Source organism: Sarcophilus harrisii, chromosome 2 (assembly GCF_902635505.1).
Source record: "Sarcophilus harrisii chromosome 2, mSarHar1.11, whole genome shotgun sequence".
Classification (NCBI taxonomy): Eukaryota; Metazoa; Chordata; class Mammalia; order Dasyuromorphia; family Dasyuridae; genus Sarcophilus; species Sarcophilus harrisii.
In genome coordinates, this window is record NC_045427.1 from 411,377,565 (window position 1) to 411,400,511 (window position 22,947).

General features: G+C 34.2%; 1 long non-coding RNA gene across 1 annotated transcript in view; it reads left to right on the top strand.

Annotated features, from left to right (window-relative positions):
* Positions 1–22,947, top strand: part of LOC116421677 — a 93,467-nt gene that overhangs the window by 19,884 nt on the left and 50,636 nt on the right. The window lies entirely within an intron of this gene.

Consider the following 22,947-nt stretch of genomic DNA (forward strand, 5'->3'; position numbering starts at 1 on the left):
TAATTATAATCTCCACTAGTGCAAATTCCAACCCCTCTTACACCTTCTTAGACTGTATGATTCTTGGCCTTGTCTTTTGTAAATCTGCCATCAAAGGTCCATCTAACATGCCAGAGACCTTTATTTGGTTCTTTTAATATATTATGGGTTCCAGCGTGGGTCTAGAATTGCATAAAGCTGCCACACAAAATTCAGCGAAACTACCCCACTGTTTAAAGCTTCTCTTGCCAATGTTAAGAACCCTGTTGTGAATCAACATTTTCACACATAACTCAAGCCTGTGATCACAGATGTAACATGGTCTTTTGGAGGACCAATTGAAGCTGAAGCCAACAGGGCTGGAGCCAAACATCATATGTATCATTTGCAACAAGCAAACACAACAGGAAGTTCATTAAGTTGTATGTGCTTCTTCATAATTGACAAAAAAAGAGGATGTGGCATAGCATGGCAAAATCTCTGGAGTTGGAGTTGGGGGAACCTGAGTTGAAACTTTAGCACTACCACTTGATGTGTGTGATAAAAGCAAAATCGGCTCACTAATGTCTAAGGTATTTTATGATTTTAAAGACTATGCATCTTTGCTCTATTTATTCATCCATCTATGCATGTATCTATGAATGTGTCTATACATCTATTTATATATATATATATATCCATTTTTATTCACTTATCATCTCTATCTCTATCCATTCATCTATGTCTCTGTAATTCATCAATTTTTTTTTTTTACAATTTATTCACCTATTTCCACTTATCTATTTTTATCCATTTATCTTTTCATTCATTTATTCACTTTTCTTTAGTTAGGAAACATCCCTTTCTTGTGTCTTATCATACTATTATTGTGCTTGAGTTCTTGAAGGTTAGGTCAGTGGATCACAAGCTCTGACAAGTTCTAGCATGCTAGAAGACTTCAAATATAGAATGTATCTATCATCTTATGGCCCAGCTCAAGTATAGAAACTCTCATTACTAGAAGAGAGGCCTCCAAGTGATATTTTTCAGCCCTAGCAATTCGTGAAACCATGTTCTACAGCTCTTAGAAGTGGTGATTTGTATGGACTGAGGGAGCACTCATACCAACTCATTTAGGTATCCTTGAAGCATCCAAGAATTGGATACATGTGAAAGAATACAATCATTTTTCTTTTGCTTCAGTATTATTATGGGAATACATTATGGGAAAAACTATCATTTTGGGAGGTTTGACATTACATAGATAGTTTCCATAACAGAATGCAAATCTGGAATGTCCTGTCTTTCCTTCTTCAAAGAGTAAATTTGAATATATTTTTAAAGACCAACTGTGTTATCTCTTCTCAGAAAACTTCCATGATTCTCATGGTACTAAATAATCTTCCCCTAGGATTTCATGTGCCTTTATTTGTATGACCAATGCTAAGCACAGTAATGCCTGGTATATAATAGATTAATAACTACCAGTTGACTGACTGACCCTCTTAGTCTCAGCTTTCTAATGCCTTTAGCAGATGATGTTCTATATTTTGAGTAGTGTGTTTTGTGTCTCATCCTCCAAGACAACCAACTCCTTGAAATTAGGGACTTTATTTCTTCTAAACTCTTATCTCCCCTAATACCACTTACACAGATTAGATGCTCAAATAATTATTTGTTGAATGAATTAATAGATTTCCTGTGGAATGCAGATGGATAGACAGATGTACACTCCCTTGACTGACATTTAGTTTTCTAATTTTAAAACAGGGATTCCTTGATTACTTTCTATTTAGTTGTTTTTCTATTCATGGCTGACTTTGTGAGTCAGACCCTCCATTTGGGATTTTCTTGGCAAACATACTAGAGTAATTTGCCATTTCCTTCTCCAGTTCATTTTTCAGATGAGGAAACGGAGGCAAACAGGTTCAAACAGTAAGTCTCTGACTCTGTTGTAGTTAAAGTCAAAATAACCATTTCATAGCACGGTGGAAAGAACGCTGGATGTAGAGGCAGAAGGCATTGACTCAAATCTTGCCTCTGATGTTCCCCACTTATCTGAACTTGGGCAAATCACTTAATCTCACTAAGATTAAGTTTCTTCATCTATATAAAATTGAAATTTTGAACTCAAAGGCCTTTGAGGTCTCTTCTAGCCATTAACAATAAGGGGGTGACAGTTTGTACCTACAGGTCTCTCCAAGGACCACAGCCAGTTAGAATATCATTTTTTTTTTTTTGTTGGATCAAGGTTTTATGTATTATACTGTATATTTCAATGGGGAAAAGATATAACACATACCAGTAAAATCAAGGGCGTGGGGAATTCACCTCTTCTGGCTCCACTTTCTATTGTAATATTGATAAGCATCAGGCAGGGGGTTGTAGGTTAACTCTAGTGAGCTTTGAATTTCTCCTCTTGTTCACATCAGAGCCACCAACACATCTTGATCTGATTTAAAGCCCTAGCCTGGAACTTCGTGCCATTCAAAACACAGCAAGCCATTTTCCATGGGCTGGGGGCCATAAGGGCTTGTTAGATTGGCATTTTTAATAAATCTGGAGAGTAACTATAACATTGTAGCACTGTGCGCTCCAGACAAACCGCTATGTACGTCACCTAGCCTCTGCCCTTCTCCCCCCTTTCCTCTTACTCACACATGCCCTTCAGGCTTTGGGTTATGATGTTTATTTTGGAGTTTCCACAGTGTTTTGTGTTCATCAATTCTTTACCTTTTAAAACACACGCAGAGACAGACACAGAAAAATGCCAAGCATTATGCCCTGGAACAAAACCCTTTATGCTAAGATACTTTGGGGTCAGGAATTTTTTAAAGACATTTTTTCATTTTCCCTCCTGCCCCCATCCTTGGCCAAATTCATAGTTTAGTGGTGGGCACATAGGGAATGTCTGACACACACACACATATATATATGTATATATATATAAAACACATATAAAACATGTATATATATATATATATACACATATAAAAACTTTAATTCTGAGTAAATTACTTCATTTCTTGAGCTTCATTTTATTTACATGCAAAATGAGATCATCAACTGATGTGATTGATGTTCTTATTAATGCTAGGGAAGGTAGCTAGACCAGCCAGAGTGCACAAAGTACTAGATAAAATTCATTTTCCTGAGTTCAAATCTGGATACTTAACAGCTTTGTTTACCTAGGCAAGTCACTGTTTGCCTTTATTTCTTTATCTGTAAAATGAATTGGAGAAGGAAATGACAAACCATCTAGTATCCTTGCTAAGAAAACACAAATCATTTGGATATAGCAAATTTTTCTGGCGTGAAGACTTGCTGTAAATTAATTCTAAACATTAATATTTCCTCTTCCAAGGAAGGAGATAAGAGGTGAGTGTGTTTGTATCTGTGTTTTATTCTTTTAACAAAGCCTTTAATTTTATTATTAAGTTATTAGCCATTAGTTTTGTTCTTGGCTTAGGGACCTCCTAAATTCAGAAAGCAAAGAATCCATACCCTTAACTGAAAGCTATCCCTGATATTCCTTTTATTTTATACATTTTCGGTTCCTACTTTCCTCTCCCCCTAATCCCTGGCTTCTGGGCAGTCTCCCAGGCTGGGATATCTTCAAGCTATAATCCCAATAAAAAGTCAATTACCAAAGCACCATGGTCTTCTGATTTTGCTGAGTGTCAAGCCAATAAGGTGAGTATAACTCACAGAAGTTTATGGTGTATAAATACTGATACAGCTTGTCCTTTCAGCTTGAGAGTCACTTGCTGGTTTCTAATATCTATAACTGGAAACAGCTTCTTTTTTCTTCTTATCTAGAATTGAAAATTTTTTAGGAACAGTGAGGAATATTTGATGTGTTATTCAGGGCCCTGTTCCCTTGTGGACATAGGCTACTTATAGGTGATCAAGGTTGAGAAGATTATGTCTTTCAAATAATTGGTTATTAATGAGTTATTTACTCTGCATCTGATTATAGTCATTAACAATAAGTATGGCAGTAATGAAAGACAGTGGAAAAAATAATAAATAGAGGGTTGGTCTCAGAATTAGATAGGTTTGTATTCAAATCTTTCTGAAGAGTTCGGAGGAAGGTGAATATTGGGCAAAATGACCTTGGACATCTTTTCTAGTTTGAAATCTATGATTCAAGGAAGCTTTTAACAAGGGGAAACTGCTTATCTCCTAAGGTAGTCACTGGAAAGTTCTAATTTTTATTTTTAAAATTTATTTATTTAACATATTTATACAGTTATCTTGCTTCACAAGAAAAATCATATCAAGAAGGAAGAAAAAAAAACAGAAAGAAAACAAAATGCAAGCAAACAACAATAAAAAGAGTGAAAATGCTATGTGTGCTCCACACTCAGTTCCCACAGTTCTCTCTCTCATTGCAGATGGCTCTCTTCATCACAAAACCATTGGAGCTGGCCTGAATCATCTCATTGCTAAAGACAGTCATGTCCATCAGAATTGATCAACAAAATAATCTTGCTATTGCCATGTACAAAGATCTGGTTCTGCTCATTTCAGTTAGCATCAGTTCATGTACTTCTCCAGGCCTCTCTGAAATCATCCTGCTAATTGTTTCTTATAGAATAATAATATTTCATAACATTCATATACCATAAAAGTTTTAATTTTTATCCTCTTAGCTCCACACTTACAAATTGGGCCTCTTTGGGCCACTAAGAGCTTTAGTTTTCTAAATCAGTAAGATAGAGTTAATAATATTAGTACAATTTGTATCACTTTGTAATTCTTAAAATATTCCAGAAATGGGCACCATTATTATTAAAAATACAGCTTCTGCTTGTCTGTTTCCAACTTTCTCTTTTATAATGCATCTAGTCTAGTTTTTTGAAGCATATAGGACATCAGAGCTGGAGGAACCTTAAAGATCATTTAGCCCCTGTGGAGTCTGTTGGAGCCAATTTTCACTAGCTTTAGGAGTTGATTGTTAAATTGTCAAAAGGAGCATTTATACCTTGGAAATCAGAAATACTGCATACCAGGACTTGATTTATTGTTTTGTTGATTGTAAGGTTTAAAAAAGTAATGGAGAAAATGTTAATAAAATGGCTTAAACTTAAAAGTATGTTATGCATATATTTCCTCTCCAGAAAGCTAGTTGTTAAATATTTATCAACATATTCTTGCCCAACCATTTTATTATACAAATGAAGAAAGTAAAGTCCAGAGAAGGAAAGTAATTTGTGCAAAATGTACAATAATTCTTGGAAACTATTTCTTCTCTTCTTTTATCCCTCAGTCTTGGGTTGCCTAGCTTTACTACCAGGTTGTAGAGAGAGGAAGACATACAGTCAAAGAAACCTCCTACGTATAAGGTGGGACAGGGGTATCAACCAGCCACATCTGATTGATTTTCCCACTTCTGATGTCACTGGTAGGGTTTTGTCAGTTCATTAAAGCTGCATAAAAAATAGAAGTTTCTAGCTAGGATAGATTCTGGAAGAGTCTAGGAAAAGAAGAATGTATCAAGCATGGCAAAAACAATCTACCATAAGAAGGACTTAAGTCCAAAAAAGTTACTTTTTTCTTTTCTGGACTATTAAAATTATCTCCATTTTGTGACTGAGAAAACTGAGGCTTAGAGATATTACATGACTTGTCAGTTAATGAATAGTAGAGGTGTTATTCATATCTGAACTTTCTAAATCTAAATAGAGTGCTATTTCTACTACTCCAACAGTTCTTAGACATTTTGGTCTCAGGATCCCTATATACTCTTGTAATGTCTGAACTAGTTCTCTTTGGGGTTAGCCCGAATCCTTGGTCTTAGTGGAGGAGTGAAAAAGGCAGGAGAGCTACCATGTAGCTGGTCAGAGATGGGGTCTGGAATCTGGAGTCTGGCATCCTCTCTTGTGTCTGTGGCTGAGAGCTGTGGTTGAAAGAATGTTCCCAATTGTCCCAGCCCTTAAATACTTCAGTACGATTACATCACCATACTAAGTACTAAGTATATGCTTAACTATAAGTACCTTGCTGACCTAGATCTAAGTACACCTTTTCAGAGTTCTGGTCCTCTACATACTCTTGAAAGTTATTGAGAATCTCCCTAAAGAGTTTTTGTTTACAGAATTTATACCAATCATTATTTGCTGTATTAGAATTTAAGACATCTTGGTAATATTATAAAAATAGTTCTGACTTTACAAACATACAGAAAGGGTCTTTTGGATGCTCCTAGGTCCCTGGACAGCACCTTGATAATCACTGCACTGTTATAATGCTACCTAGTGAGTATCAATAAAATTTTTGGTATTGTTGTTCAGCTGTCTCTGGGTATGTTGGACTCTTCATGACGCCATTTGAGGTTTGCTTATCAAAGATCCTGGAGTGATTTTCCATTTTCTTCCCCAGCTCATTTGACAGATAAGGAAACTGAGGCAAAAAGGTTAAGTGGCTTACTCAGGGTCACACAGCTAATAAATATCTGAAGTCAGATTTGAACTTAGGAAGATGAGTCTTCCATCTGACTGTGGGCTTGCCACTGCATCATGTAGCTTCCCATCAGTTACATTAAGGACCAATAAAAGAGATAAGTTACTTAGCCTAGAGATCTGCCATACTGTATGCATCTCCATGGAGTCTATAGTAGTGTTAATATCCTGTAAGGTATGAGGCCAGTAACTCGCCCCATTGACTCTATAGGCATTGAACCCACTTGATTTACAATGTTCAAAAAAAAAAAAAAAAAAAAAAAACAGAGAAATGAACCTGTAGTTTGGAGACCTGAGTATCAATCTTGTTTCTGACATTTACTACATGTGATACAAAGGGTTAGTTACTTGAGACCTATTTTCTTCATATATAAAATAAAGGGATTAAACTAAATGGTCTCTAAGATCTCTTTAAGATCTGAATCTGTGAGTCACTGTGATTTCTGAGCTAGTGGGGATCACTGAAGGATGAAATGTTGTACCTTTTGTTTCCTCCTATGCCTACATTGAGCATAGATCAACTTGACAGACCTGATGGGACCTGACAGATTGATTGAAATAAATGATTCTTTGATTTCAAGTAGAAATCTTTTGGAAATTGTAATCACTTTTTAAAATTTTACAAGTTACTTATTGGGTTAGGAGAAGGTGACTTTTTAGTAATGAAGATACCAGATTACTTATCTTAATTCTTTAGGCATATTGATAAAAATAGAGCAATTAGAGGATCTTTCTGGAGTAGAAAATACTCCTTCACCCAGTTAAAAAAAAAAAAAAAACAAATGAATAAAAACCATAAAAAACTCCAAAAGCTATTGAAATCAAATTTAATTTTAATTAATAAGCAACTCTTTCAAAATGGAATTGCTTCCTTGGAGTAGATTTTTTCCAAGATCAGAGCTAGGACTCTGGAGAGCCAATTGCTAAATTTTAAGTGTGGGCATTTATATTTTAAAATTCTACAAATGCAACACATTATTTGTTTTGTTGATTGTATATATCTGAGATAGTAATGAAGAAAATGTTTGTAATGTGGATTTAACTTTAAAGAGTATCAAATGTACTCTCCTCACCCTCTGTCCTGGTGCCAGTTGGTAAACATTCAGGCCATCAGCTAATTACACTTTTATATGAAATCTTTTAATAATATCATCAGGGGCACAGTCATTATACTATAGTAGAAAGAGCTTTATGTCTTTAATTAGAAAACTGTTCAAATTCTGACCCTGGGCCAATTTAGTTAGACTTTAGTTCTTCACCTAGAGGGAAAAGAAGAGACCTCAGATAAAAACATCAAGAATGACTGAGAAATCCCAATCTATAAAACTAAGACTCAAAGGAAATACATCTGACTGTAATCAATCAAAATTAGTTCTTCAAGCAAAGATCAACTGTAATACAAATTTAAAAGAAAAAATAAAAAAAATATGACATGCAATTAAAATAACTCCAAACTGAACTATTTAAATAAGGGAAATCGACAAAAAACCCAAACAGATGTTAAAAGGTAATTTTTATCATTTTGATCAAAGTTTAATGTGGATCAATATAAATCAATTGCCACATTGAAGGACCAAAGGAGTCAAGAAACTACCTCAAATATGACATACTTGCTCATCATGATATGAGAGATTTAGCAATTAGGAAAAATACCAAATTAGAATATTAACTTATTTGTAAAATATTACTGGGGGGAACAGTGGAACATTGTAAGAAGTATAAAGCAAGTTAAAGAAAACTCATTAAAACATCTATTTAAGTCATGTCATCTTAGAAGAATTTGAGAATACATTTTTAACATGTAATTAATGTTTTTTATTCATTTAATAAAATGAATTTATAGTTCTAAAATTTGTCAGTTTTAAATGTGTTTTAGCATCCTCAATAATTTTTAAGATTGTAAAGAGGAGATCCTGAGACCAAAAAGTTTGAGAACTTTTGCTTTCTAGCATTTAACTTTCTTCATTATCCTCTTATCTTAAATAAATTTGTCTTCCCTTTGTTTCAGTGATATAGCATTCATTTTTTTTCCCCTTTCTACCTCTATGGTGGACTTATTTTATCCTGTTATTCTGAAGAGAAATGGTATAATTCTTTAGATAGAGAGGTTTACCCTCACCAGAGGTCTTCAAGAAAAGAGTAGAAGCCTACTTATTGAAAATGTTGCAGAGTGGATTTTTGTTAGGGCATTGAAGAAGGAGTATGATATATTGGACAGAATTAACTTTGGAGTCAACCCATAAATTCAGGTCATGGTTCTGACACAGACTGGTTATTGAGCAAATTACTTAAATTCTCCATGCCCCAGGTAACGCTCCAAAATGACATATTTTAGAAAAGGCACCTATCTATATTAGTAGAGGAAGGGTTTTTTTTCCTTCCCAATTATTTAATATTTTATTCTTCCTCAATTACATATAAAAAGAATTTTTAATATACATTTTAAAAATATTTTGTGCTTCTAGTATAAATTTGATAAAATAATAGATGAAAAATAATTTGTCAACATTTTTAGAATAAACTATTTATTTTTTCTCTTAATGACTATGGAACCACCATATTTGAATTTTATCAAAAACAACTTTAGCATTTGATCTTTAACTGCTGTGTTGTATGGAGAAATAGAGTAAGATTAAAGGAAGCAAAGACAGAACAGTTGATTTAGAGGTCCTTAGTGAAGAAAATATATTTTTAATTAAATTGAGAAATCAATTCTCAAGATATTTGAAAAAGACTATAATGCCAAGTGATTAAGGGTAAATATGGATATAGTTACTACCTTAAAAGCAGGCAATAAAATATCATAACTGTACCTATGATCATTTTCCCCATCTCTTTATTTTTATATGTGTAATGTAAGTTAAAGCAATTGCATGTGTAATGAAGGCATCCTTGATGAAGAGACAAAAAAAGAAAGAGGTAAGATTTTAGAAACAATACATTTCTTTACAAACACACTAAAAGGAATATCAACACAAAATCTCATTGAATTTATTATTTCTTAATTGTTTAAAAAGCATTTAATTTGGTAGAACAAAATACCATCTCAAAGACTCTTTAGCAACCAGACTTTCAATTATATGTCAAAACTATCTAAGATTCATTGAAAGTTGTAAAAATATACATAAACTTATTTGTATAATAAGTTGTAATAAGTAAAAAGTTGTATAATAAATAATTTCTTATTATTAATACCAAGTGAAGCATAAAAAGAGAAATCTATGATTGTCAAAGATATTATATTTTATTTTTTTTTCTTTTTCATGTAGGATGTTCAGATCAGAGTTTAAATGGAAGAGATTCACTGTAAGTGGCATGGTCTTTTAGATCAGCTCTTATTTGTGGATGATGTATGATTTCATAAATAAAATCCATAATCACTCAAAAATTTGCCTAACATCATATATGACTAATCAAGTGGGTAGAAAATAGTATTATCTAATTCAAGATATGTTATTAGATGGATAATTTGGAGAGCAAATTTATCTATATCTACAATCAATATCTATCTGTATCATATTTATGTCCTTATCTATATTTATATTGGTGTATATATGTCTATCAATATATCTATTGACAGGGGAGTGCTGAAGATAATTTACCTTGATTTTGGTACAGAATGAAACAGAGTTTATCATATTATCCATCAGAATGAGATGGAAAGAAGTGAGTTAGAAGTTAATTAGGTTAGGTGAATTCAGACTTTATTGAATGACTGGACCCAAACTGTTATTGATGACTTCATGTTAACTTGGAGTAAAGTGTCCTTGTGCTATTTAACATAGTTATCAATTATTTGTATAAAAGTAGAAAAGACATTTTTTGGTTAGATTTGTACAAGATACAAAGCTCGGAGGGATAACTAACATATAGGATAATAGTGGGGATTCCTCACCCCCCCCCCCAAAAAAAAAGTTTGACAGACTAGAATTATGGGCAAAATCTAATAACTCAAAATATAATGTCAACATAAAATCCTCCATGTGGATTAAAAAAAAATCAATGTAACAATACAAGTTGGGAGAGCTAGACAAGAATTTGTGTGAAAAAAACCTAGGAATTTTAGTAGACTACCATCTCAATACAGAACAATAGTACATCATGAAGGTTAAAAGAAACTTGTTGAAGGAGTCTTGAATGATGGGAGAGTAGATTGGTAAATTTCAACTCTCCCAATTTCCTCCACAGATAGAACAAACTTGTGCCTCAGGGAAAACATAGACTGGTAAAAGACCAAGAAGACTTGGGGCAGAACATGGATCATCCTGATACAACCAGGCAAGGTCTGAAGAAAGACCCAGGCTGGGATTAATTGTCTGAAATGCAAACACCTTGGAGCTAGTTCTGCAGAAACATCAAGGGGGGATCCTTCGGGCTATCTGGTTGTGGCTGGAGCCTCAGCAGGAACCACAGAGACTTTCATCTCCCATACAGTTTGTCAAATCAGAGTTTGAGTCCAGAAGACAAAGAACCTTGGATGATTGGGAAAGACAGGCCCAACTGTGCTGCTGAGACACAGCTTTGTGTAAGAGGGAACCAGTACCTGATGAGTGCAGAAATAGTGAGGTAGAGACACTGTGGGCTGTGGGCACTTGCAGGAGGGTGAAACACTTGGTTTGGGCTTTCTGGACAGAGTTGAGAGCTGAAGGGAAGCTTTAGACACCATTCCTCTAACCCAAGATTAGATGTGCTTACACTAATATCTCTTATTTAAAAAAAAAAAAATTGAACCAGCCAAGAAAAAAAGAACTTCACCATTGAAACCTATTATGCAAACAAAGAAGACTGGGGTTTGTCTTCAGAGGAAGACACTTTAGTTAAAAAAAAAAAAAAAAAAAAAAAAAAAAAAAAAAGCTAAAACCCCAAAGAATAACATGAAATGGCTCCCTGCCCAAAGAGAATTTTTTTTAGAAGAACTCAAAAAAGAATTTAAAAATCAAATGAGACATCGAGGAAAAAGGAAAAAGAAAATTAAAAAAAACATCCAAGAAAAACAAGAAGATTAGGGAAAAAAAGTGAAACAATTAGAAAAGTAGGTATAGATTCTCAAAGATGAAAATAACTCTTTGAAAATTAGAATTGGGAAAGGGGAAGCCAGTGAAGTTATGGGAGACCAAGAAATAGCAAAAAATTATAAAGAATGGGAAAATAGAACAGAATGTAAAACATCTTATGAGAAAAATGACAGATCTGTAGAACAGATGAAGAAGAGAAAGTATAAAAATAATTGGACTGTCAGAAAGTTGTGACCAAAAAGAGAATTTTGACAATAGTGCAGAAAATAATGCAATAAAAATGTTTCAGAATGATAGAACATTAGGGGAAAGTAGAAATAGAAAAAATCCACAGACCCCCCCTCCCCACCTCAAAGGGATCCTTTGTGGAAAACACACAGGAATACTATTGCCAAATTTTGAAACCCCCAGATTAAAGATAAAATATGCAAGAAACAAGAAAAAAATTCAAACATGCAAATATGTACTACAATTAGAATTGTACAAAACCTATCAGCAGCCACAATAAAGGACTGCAAATCCTGGAATCATATCTACTGATAATCAAAAGAACTAGGCTTGTGGCCAAAAATACCATATCCAGAAAAATTACCTATAATTTTGAATGAGAAAAAAAATAGACTTTTAACAAACTTGCAGATTTTCAGGACTTTCTAACAACCAAACCTAATCTTAACAGAAAATTTAACATATAAAAACCAATATCAAAAATCAATTTTAGGGAACTCAACATGGACAAATTGATTAATTATGGACAAATTGTTTATTTTTTATATGTGAAATGTGTACTATATGTTTAAGATTCACATCAACAATAGGATAGCTCAAAAAAATTGGCAGTTAATGTAAAAATAGTAATCGTTATATAAAAGAGATACAAAGGAAGAATAAACATAGAGACATTAGAGGGGTGAGTAGGGGTTATAGTTCTGAAAACGTCCCATCAGGGATGGGATCAATAAGCAACACTACATATATACCATGAAAGGTATAGCACCCTCCAAAATCTATAAAGAAATAAGGGGGAAGGAATAGAGGAATGGGGAAGCAAAGGGTGTAGGAAGAAGACAAAGGTGGGGAGAGGTTAAGTAATAACAAAGCAAGTTATGGAGCAGAATTTAATTAGTCAGCTGGAATAGGAAAGACATGTGTGTGTGTGTGTGTGTGTGTGTGTGTGTGTATGTATATATCTATATAAATATATCTTTTCTTAACTGTAGCTTACTTTGAGTGGTGGGGAGGATAAAAAGGGGATTAAAAAGAATAAAGTAAAAAAGGTGCACAGTAGAGAACCAAAGAATAATTTACAAAGAAATAAAGAAAAAAAATGGACATTCATGAATATAATTTCATTTATATATGTACTTTCTCAATCTGATAACTTGTTGTTATATATTTTGAATCCTCCCTGATGTTCTGTTGGACACATAACAATTTTCTTTTGTATCCCTTTTCTTTTTTTTTAATTATTTGTTCAATAATATATATATTTTTTTTAAAAGAGAAGATGGGGGCATGAAATTACCATAATTCTGCTTCACTCTGGATGGGATAGTGTTACCATGAATCACAGAAAGAAATTATTTAGAAGCAATTTATTCTCAATTTAAGGAAAACATTTTCCTGACTTTTAGAGCCTCCAACAAATGAAATTAAATACTTAAGGAAATAGTTATCCTTTTTCCACCAAAACTTTCCCCTTTGCAGTTTCAATATATGGTAGATTGGCGTAAGAAATTTAGTGAGAATTTTGGGAGAATTTTGTAGAGGCCACAGATGATATGCAAAGACCAACAGATGACACAAAGTCTAGAAACTCAGAAATTCACAATATATTTGTATAGATTATATAATACCAACATATTTTATCTTTTCATATCACAATAATTCAGACTTTTCTGGTTTGAAGGAGGGCCAAAATGTTTTATGCAGACTTTCCAGATTATGGGGGTACTATGCTCCTAACTACCAAAACATGGAAGAGATAACTGCAATGCACTTCCTTAGATGAAGTTTTCAAGAGAAAGTAAATAAATAGGTTAGGGAAAGCATCATGAAGGAAGTGCAAAAGTCAGACCTTGAACAAAGCAACTTCAAGAGGAAGATATTGTTAAGGAAGGGGAAATCCATTAATAGGGAAAGAAAGTGTAGAAAAAGTTAATCTGTTCCAAGAATGGAGAGTGATATATACAAAGTTATTAAGACTGATGAGGGAAACAATGAAGAGAAGTCTTTTAGCTGGATTATGGGATATTTTTGAATCACAGCATCTCATAATTAGAAATCACTTCATTGGTCATCTAATGCAACCCATATCTTCATAAGAATGCTTCTAGTAGGAGATCAATGCAGTTCAGAGAACAAACAAGGAGCATTAATCAGAGGATTACTGCTAGTGAAAGAGTAAAGAGAGGTTTCTGTCTAAGGAGCAAAATACTAGCAAATAACTAACAAGGAAAACCCAATCTTCCCTTTTTGCTAGGACTTCATGTAGGCTGGTACTAAAAAAGCATGAGGATAGTTAGCACATGTTCTGAGGAGAGAAGGCATCCTATCAAAATTAAGGAGAATAGATCTTTAGTTTTAATGGCACAGATAAGTCCTGTTGGGATCCTATCAGGGGATCCTATTAAAGTGAATATAGAGGCTCTTGGGGGAGAGTAACCTAATGGAGAAGTGGAAGGAATGAGGAGGAGTTCTCTTGATTCTCCATGAAAGTACTTAACTGTATAAAGCTATTCAATTTTTTTAATATTTTGTGAGCTTGAGGACTTGATTTCTAAATAATATTTTATTTTTCCCCAGTTACATGTGAAAACAATTTTTAGTATTCATTTAAAAAAAGTTTTGAGTTCCAAATTCTGTCTTGTTCTCCTTTTCTTTTTCCTTACCTGAGAAGGTAAATAACTTTATAATAGGTTATACATGTACAATAATGTTAACATATTTCCATATTAGTAATTTTGAGGAAGAAAATTTAAGCCAGAAAAAAATAAATAGGGAAAGAAAGTAAAAAATAGTATACTTCAATCTATAATCAGATTTCAGCAATTTTTTTTTTTCCCGGAGGCAAATAGCATTTTTGATCCTGAGTCCTTTGGAATTGTCTTGGATTATTGTATTGCTGAGAATAACTTTTTCATTCACAGTTGATAATCATACAATATTGATGTTACTGTATACAATGTTCTCTTGATTCTGTTTACTTCATTCTATATCAGTTTATATGTCTTTCCATGTTTTTTTCTGAAATTATACTGCTTGTCATTTCTTATAACATAATAATATTCTGTTACAATTGTATACCACAATTTGATCAGCCATTTTTCAATTGATAGATATGCCCTCAATTTCCAATTCTTTGCTACCACAAAAAGAGCTGCTATAAATATTTTTGAACAGAATTTATACCCATTTTCTCTTTTAGCCTGAGTGTTTGAAGAAAAGTTATACTTAGGGGAAATTCCAGAAAATGAAATTTCCATTTGGGAGCAGCATACCAGATAAATGAGAAGTTCTCAAATTATACCCAGGATCTTTGTATCAGGAGGGAAACTCTGAAACAAAGGTTAGTTTTTCATTATCAGTACTTACCACAATGTTCTATACATGAGTTGTTTAAATAATGTTTGTTGAAATAAATTAAAGTGGGGCAAATTTTCCAGACTCCAAGTTTATCCAGTTAAATAGATTGACATTAAGCAAACCTATCTTGAGAAAGGCATTGTAATTTAGTGGAAAGAATAGCAGATTTGGAATCTAAGCACCTGAAATATTGTATTTTACCATTCTTAGGTATAATTTTTCTGAACCTCAGTTTTCTTCTCAGCAAAAGGAGAGAATGATATTAGGTGTTATATTGGTTCACTTTAAGTTATTAATCCTATGAGATTATTGTTCCATGTAAAAAAAAATAGACAGGATCCTAGTTTTCTAATCTATGCAATCTGGGGATCCCCTGTTAAAGGCCTGAGATGATTAACTAAGGTAACAAGAAACACATATAGAGATTGACTTATTGAAAATAACTGTGAAATTTATAAGAATATGAGTCATTCCCCACTTGACAAATGGTTGAAATGATATGAACAAGCAGTTTTCTAATGAAGAAATCAAAATAATTTATAGTCATATAAAAATGCTCTAAATCATCATTGATTAGAGAAATGCAAATTAAAACAATCTAGAGATATCATTTTACAACTACAAGACTGGCTAAAAGGATAGAAGGGAAAAGTGACAAAAGATTGGAGGGAATGTAGAAAAATTAGGACACTAATTTGTTGTTAGTGGAATTATGAACTGATCCAACCATTTTAGAGGACAATCTGGAATTATACCCAAAGAGTTGTTAAACTACCTATACCCTTTGACATAACAATACCATTAGTTGGTCTATTTTTGAAGATAGGGGAACCTGAAAAGAACCTGTGTGTTCTAAAATGTTTATAGCATCACTCTTTGTGGTGACAAAGAACTGGAAATTTCAGGGATGCCCATTAATTGAGGAATGGCTGACCAAGGTATAATATATGATTGGGATGGAATACAATTTATTGTGCTATAAAAATAATGAGCTCAATGATTTTAGAAAAAACATGGAAAGATTTGCAAAAAATAATAAAGAATGAAATGAGCAGAGCCAAGAGAACATTGTATTCAGAAACAACAATATTGTTTTAAGAACAACTTTGAATGAATAAGTTATTTTGACTATTATATGTACCCAAACAATTATAAAGGACATATAAAGAAAGATGCTACCTTTATCTTGATAAAGATAAAATACTGAAAAATAGAGGTATACATAGAAAAGTTTTATATAAATATGTATATGTATATACTTATTTGTGTCTAATGGTAGTCATCTTTGGGGTGGGAAGGAAGAAAAAAATAATGTAATTTTATTATATATTTGCAAGGAATATCAAGTTGAACATAGATTTGTAGTTTCATGTGCAATCATATTATTAATGTGCTATGTTATAGTTTAATTTATGACATAAATTAAACACAAAACTTAATAGTGAAGAAATAAAATATCTCCAAGCGAAGATCTCTCTAGTGAGTACAACTTTGTGTGCATAAGGGAAGGTTTAGAATTTCATTTTAGCTCACAGCCCCTTGTTCCCTCACTGAGAGAAGGGGGTAATGGGGCTGGAGGTAGGAGCTTCATTTTCTGCTGAAGAAGTTGTTTATACAGTGCTTACCTAGAAGCAGCAGGGATGGAAAGAGCCTGATTTCCATTATTTATGACCTACTATTGTGTGGCATTTATGACCTGGCTATAAACCATTTTACTCAGGTTCTCAACATCCCAGCCTACAGGCACATTTCTTTCAAGCAACTGAGAAGAGATGATTTTTAGAGATTCATAGATAATTAAAAGTTAGACTGAAACTTAGAGATCTTCTTGTAGTACTTTCTCATTTTACACAGGAGGACATTTAGGCCCAGAAAGGTGAAGGGTCACATAGCTAACCCTTGTCTCCTATGTCAGTCTATGGATTTTTTCATGCTTAGGAAAAGCCTAGCTCTTTGTAAAATGAAGTAAAAGGCTGAAGGAATTTGTTTAATTAATTAAAGCCCTCAAATTGCTTTGCTGAAATATAAATGACTAGATTATAATCTGCTTCAGGGTAGGGATGGTGCCTTTTAGAATCTTAAAACTTTAGAGCTTGAAGAAACCCCAGAAATCTTCTATTAATAGCAACTAGTACTGTAACTAGGGCAGGGTGACTTGGACTTTGCCCCAAGACTGAGAATATAGAGAGTGCCTTTAAATGTAGAGGGCTCTGTCAGCACTTGCAATCTATTGGCATGATAGAAATAACCTAGTTTAGCACTTTATAATTAATTAAAATAGGAAATTATGAGGTGATGAAGGTGAAGTGATCTTTTTCTGTACTCTCCTATGATTCCTTATTCTCAGGCATTAGCCTTATTAGTAGTGGATGCACAGTCAGTGTTTCAGCATCTCTCTGTTCTTACCAAACTGAAGTACTATTCTTCCTCTGCTCTGACTCAGTTTCTCTTTCTCCCCATCCTCCCCTCTTCCTCAACTAAGAGTGAGGCTGACTGCCTGAGGCAGATTGTTGTATTTGCTCAGTATACAAAAATTCCTAGTTACAGGTCTAATAATAACTTCCCTTTGTATAGCTGGTTAAAGTGCTTCTTATCCCAATCCTGGGAGAGTTGAAATGCCATGTAATCCACCTTTTTGGTGAAAAGACTGAGTTGAGACAAAGCAAGGGGGAAAGACTTGTCACAAATTACAACTGGAAGTGCAATCAAAACTCAATTCTTCTAACTTCTATATTACATCAAATATTTCCTTTTGTTGTCATACATATGATTATCATGTTCTCTGGTTCTCAACACTCATTAAGTATCCATTATGTGCCAGGCATCCTAATAGGATCTTAAAGATACAAAATCCAAGAGGGAAAAGGACCCACATATGCAAAAATGTAGCAGTTCTTTTTGTAGTGGTAAGGAATTGGAAAATGAGTGGATGCTCATGAATTAAGGAATGGTTGAATAAGTTATGTTATGTGAATGTAATGGAATATTATTGTTCTTTAAGAAATGATGAGCAGGCTGATTTCAGAAAATCCTAGAAAGACTTACATGAACTGATGCTGAGTCAAATTGATGCAGTCAAGGAACCAAAATGATGCGGTTAGTGAAAGTGCAGAGAGTTGAGGTGTGGGAATCCCCCTTTTGGTCAGTACAGGTTCAACATGAAAGAATTCATTAACCCCAAATATTATACTGGCAAAAAAATAGTTTATTGGCACTGAGAAATCAGCCCTGACACAGAGATAAAGGTGCTAACAGAGAAATCCTGGCAAAGAAATCAGCAGAGATGTTAACACTGAGAAGAGGATGTCTTTTAACAGCAGGTAGGGATCCTGACAGGCAGCTATGCCAAGGAGAGAGGTTCCTTGACAAGGCATGGTCCTGTTTTGGGCCTCTGCAAATTATGGGTTTAAAATTGCCCTTTTTTATAAGAGAGCAATTGAGTGAAATTCCTTCAATGTTGTCACTGCCCCCAGGCCTAGATTTCCAATTGAATGAGATCACTTAAGTTTGAGCTAAATAGGAGTGGTCCTATACTCAACTCAATAAAAGGTGCAGCTAGTTCCACCATTATAACAGAATGAAACTACTTTATCCTGATTCCCTCAGGTGGGCCTCTCCCAGAGCAAAGTTACTCAAGAGTTCCCCCATGGCTTCCTCCCCAAAGTCAGAAGACAGTTTCAGCATTCCTGCCATCAAAATGAGCAGAACCAAGAGAATATTGTATACAGTAACAGCAAGATTATGTGATGATCAACTGTGATGGACTTGGCTCTTCTTAGCCACGGGGTGATTCAAGATAATTCCAATTAACTTGGGAAGAAAAATGCCATCCACATCCAGAGGGAGAATTATGGAGATTGAATGCAGATTGAAGTATAGCATTTTCAACTTTTTTTGTTTGTTTTTTCTTTCTTGTGTTTTTCCCCTTTTTGTTCTTATTTTTCTTTTACAACATGACAAATATGGAAATATGTTTAAAATGATTGTACATATATAACCATATCAGAGAGAAAAAATAATTGGAATTCAAAATCTTACAAAAATGAATGTTAAAAAACTATCTTTCTATGTAATTGGGGAAAAATACTATTTAGAAAAAAACATTTTAAATAAAGATACAAAATCCAAAATTAAATATCCCTACTTTCAAGTTGCTAACAGCATTCCTTTGGCAGGAGGGCAGGGGAGACATCATGTCCATATATAATTATACAAAGGAAATGCACAAAATAAATAGAAGGTAATTTAGGGAAAGGCTTCTTAGATTTTTTTCTACTCACAATCCCTTTTCACCTGACAAATTTTTATGCAACCCCAGGTTTATAGAATATAAAATAGGTATAAAAACTAAACATTTACTGATAATAAATTTCAATTTCACGACTTCCACACTCAGTTATATAACCCCATATGGGTTGTGACCTATAGTTTAAGAAGGTTTGCTTTAAGGAGGAATAGCTGAGAGAAGGGAGGAAGGTTCAGATAAGACTTCATTTTGAAAGTGTTCCTTATACTAGAGCTTGAAGTGAAAGATTCTAAGACTTGAAAGTAAGGAGGGAATATATTCTAGACAAAGAGGGATAGCCAGTGGAAGGTCATGGAAACAGGAAAAGGAATGCTAATTAAGAAGAACGGAGAGAAGATCAGCTTGACTGTATTGGAGAGTTCAGAGAGAATAATATACTGAACAATGAGGCTAGAAAGCTGGGATGAGGTAGATTCTCAAGGGCATTAAAAGTCAAACTGCAGAAATTTGACACATACATGATCTATCTCTGATATATACATGATCTTAAGAGTCATAGGGAGTCACTGGATTTTACTAAGTGGGAAAATGACATGGTCAGATCTCTACTTTTGCAAAATCACCTTAGCAGCTGTAAAAAAGTCAAAGAATGGGGAAAAATTTGAGGCAAGGAAACCAATTAGGTTATTCCAGTAGAGGCCATTAAAGACATCATGAGGACCTAAATTTGGTTGGGGACTATGTGAGTAGTTAGAAAGAAATGAGAGATGTTATGGAGGTATAGGAAAGATTTGGCAGTTGATTGATTATGTCAGATAAAAAAGATTGAGGAATCAAGGATGATGCTACAATCTTATTAAACCTGAGAGATTGGAAGGATGGTGATTTCTTTGAGAGAAATAAGGAAGTTCAAAAGAGTGTTTCATTTTAGGGAAAAGATAATGAATTCTATTTTGGACATGTTCTACTTTGAACTGTCTAATGGACAATTGGTGATATGGGCTTGAAAGATCAGACTGGGTTCTCTGTATCTGGGAGCTATATTCATAGAGATAATTAAAACTCATAAAGCTGTTGAGATCAGTAAATGAGAGTATAGAGAAAAAAGAGAATGAAGTCCAGGACAGAGCCTTGAAGATATAACCATATTTTGGATGCATGTTATGGATGATCATCTAGCAAATGAGAACCATGTAGAAGGAATGCATAAGGAAGAAAGACTATCCAGTTGGAAAGAGTTGGCCAACAATAGAAAATTACAATAACATTTATAAAATTAAGCACTGACTAAAAGGCCATGAGATTTAATAATTAAGAAATCATGGATGATTTTTGGGAGAGCAGTTTCAATTGAGTGATGAAGTTAAAAGTCAGATTGCCAAAGGCTGAGAATTGATGGAAAGGGGAAGTGGAGTAAGCTTCAGGGTAAGTTTTTTGAATAATTAATAAACAATGAATGCCACTGAATTGTGGCTTAGATGATTTATATAAGCATTTCCTTCTTTATTTTGTTCTTGTGGACAGAGCATTAAATCCTGTGAACATTAAGTCTACTCATTCTAGATTTTTATTTCTTCATCTGCATCAAAACAAGATATTTATAAAGCATTTAGAACAGTGCCTGGTACATCTAAGCACTTAACAAATATGTGTTCCCTTTCCCTTCCCTTCCTCTTGTACTGTACAGAGATTGGATTCTGCTTTCTGAGGCCTGTTCTAGAGTTAAAATCTCATGCATCTATTTTACTTGCTTGAACATGTCTTGATGTGGTCATTTCAGAACATTGTGAAGTCTATCACTTAATTGACATTATTATTTTGAATTAAATATATTATTACAAATATTATTACAAAACACTTCAGGAACCTGAAGCCCAGCAAGAACATTGGACAAGGCTAGGAGATTTGGATTTGATTCTCGAGCTGTGCTACCAGTTCATAGTTGTTCAGCATATGAACCCCCTGGACAAGTAAATTAATTTTTGTGGGTCTCAATTTCCTCATTTATCAGACAAGGATAAATCTTCCTTGTTTTAGTCATAGAGTTGATAAGTAGATGAAGTGAGAAAATGCACATGAAAGCTTTGTAAACTAAGCCCAATACAAATGCAAGATATTATTAGGATAGAGTAACATTGGTCAGTCCCAGAAATGTTATCTTTTTCTTTCTTACTTCTCTCTCCCTGTGCAACAATTGTATACACAGATGCTCAGTCAATAATAGCTGGCATTTATTTGGAGAATAGCAGCATGGCATAGTCATGGCTGTCCTTAGAGTGCTGGATTCAAGGTTTATCTCTTATATATACATGATCTAGGACAAATCACTTAATCTCTGTCAATCTTAGCTTCTTCATTTGTCATTCTTTGCCTTTCATTCTTGAAGAGGACCATGACATCAGGGAGGTGATGCCATGATATGTAAGTGAATTGGATTTAAGTGAAGAAGGGCTGTTCAAAGTCACCCTATCTCACTTTCCCCTCCAGAGCCCTCTGGGTCCAGTGACAACATACAGATTAGGACAACTGGATATGGCCCTGGATGAATGGGAGACCTTGGCCTTATCTTCAACAGGTCTCAGTTTGACTGAGGCTGGCCCTTTTCAGTAATTAAGGCTAGGTATTAATTAAAACATTCAATCTCCTCTTTAACCTAGTTCCCTGTAATATTCTCTCTAAAATGTAATGTTCTCTTGTTGGGATTTCCTTGAGGTCTCTGGAGTCAGCCTTCCTTTCAGATCAGTAATCACTACAAGTGCAGCCAGGGGTTAAAGTCCAAATCCTTTATTGTCTTTTTCCAAGTCTTGTCTCCTCTCCTGGGGCCTGGTTAGCTTTCTGAGAGGCCTATCTGTCTCCTTGGTTCTGAGAGTTTAAGCTCCTGCCGCCAATCCTTTGTCTTCTCTGCCTCTGCCAGCTTCTTCTTCTTCTTTTTTTTTTTTTCTATACAAATGACTATTTTTTTTTATTATAATAACTTTTTATTGATAGAACCCATGCCAGGATAAATTTTTACAACATTATCCCTTGCACTCACTTCTGTTCTGATTTTTCCCCTCTCTCCCTCCACCCCCCTCCCCTAGATGGCAAGCAGTCCTATATATGTTGATATCCTAGATACAATATATGTGTGCAGAACCAAACAGTTCTCTTGTTGCACAGGGAGACTTGGATTCAGAAGGTAAAAATAACCTGGGAAGAAAAACAAAAATGCAAACGGTTTACATTCATTTCCCAGTGTTCTTTCTTTGGATGTAGCTGCTTCTGTCCATCATTGATCAATTGAAACAGAATTAGGTCTTTGTCAAAGAAATCCTCTTCCATTAGAATACAAATTCATACAGTATCATTGTTGAAATATATAATGATCTCCTGGTTCTGCTCATTTCACTTAGCATCAGTTCATGTCTTTCCAAGCCTCTCTCTATTCATCCTGCTGGTCATTTCTTATAGAACAACAATATTTCATAACATTCATATAATCACAATTTACCCAACCATTCTCCAATTGAAGGGCATCCATTCATTTTCCAGCTTCTAGCCGCTACAAATAGGGCTTCTGCCAGTTTCTTGAGGTTCTCCTGAATGTATCTTGGTTTCTATGGGGGAGGCAGGAGGACTGCCACCACTTCTCTGGTCTTCCTTGGTTCTGATTCGGACTGAGTTTGTCCGAGCTTATATT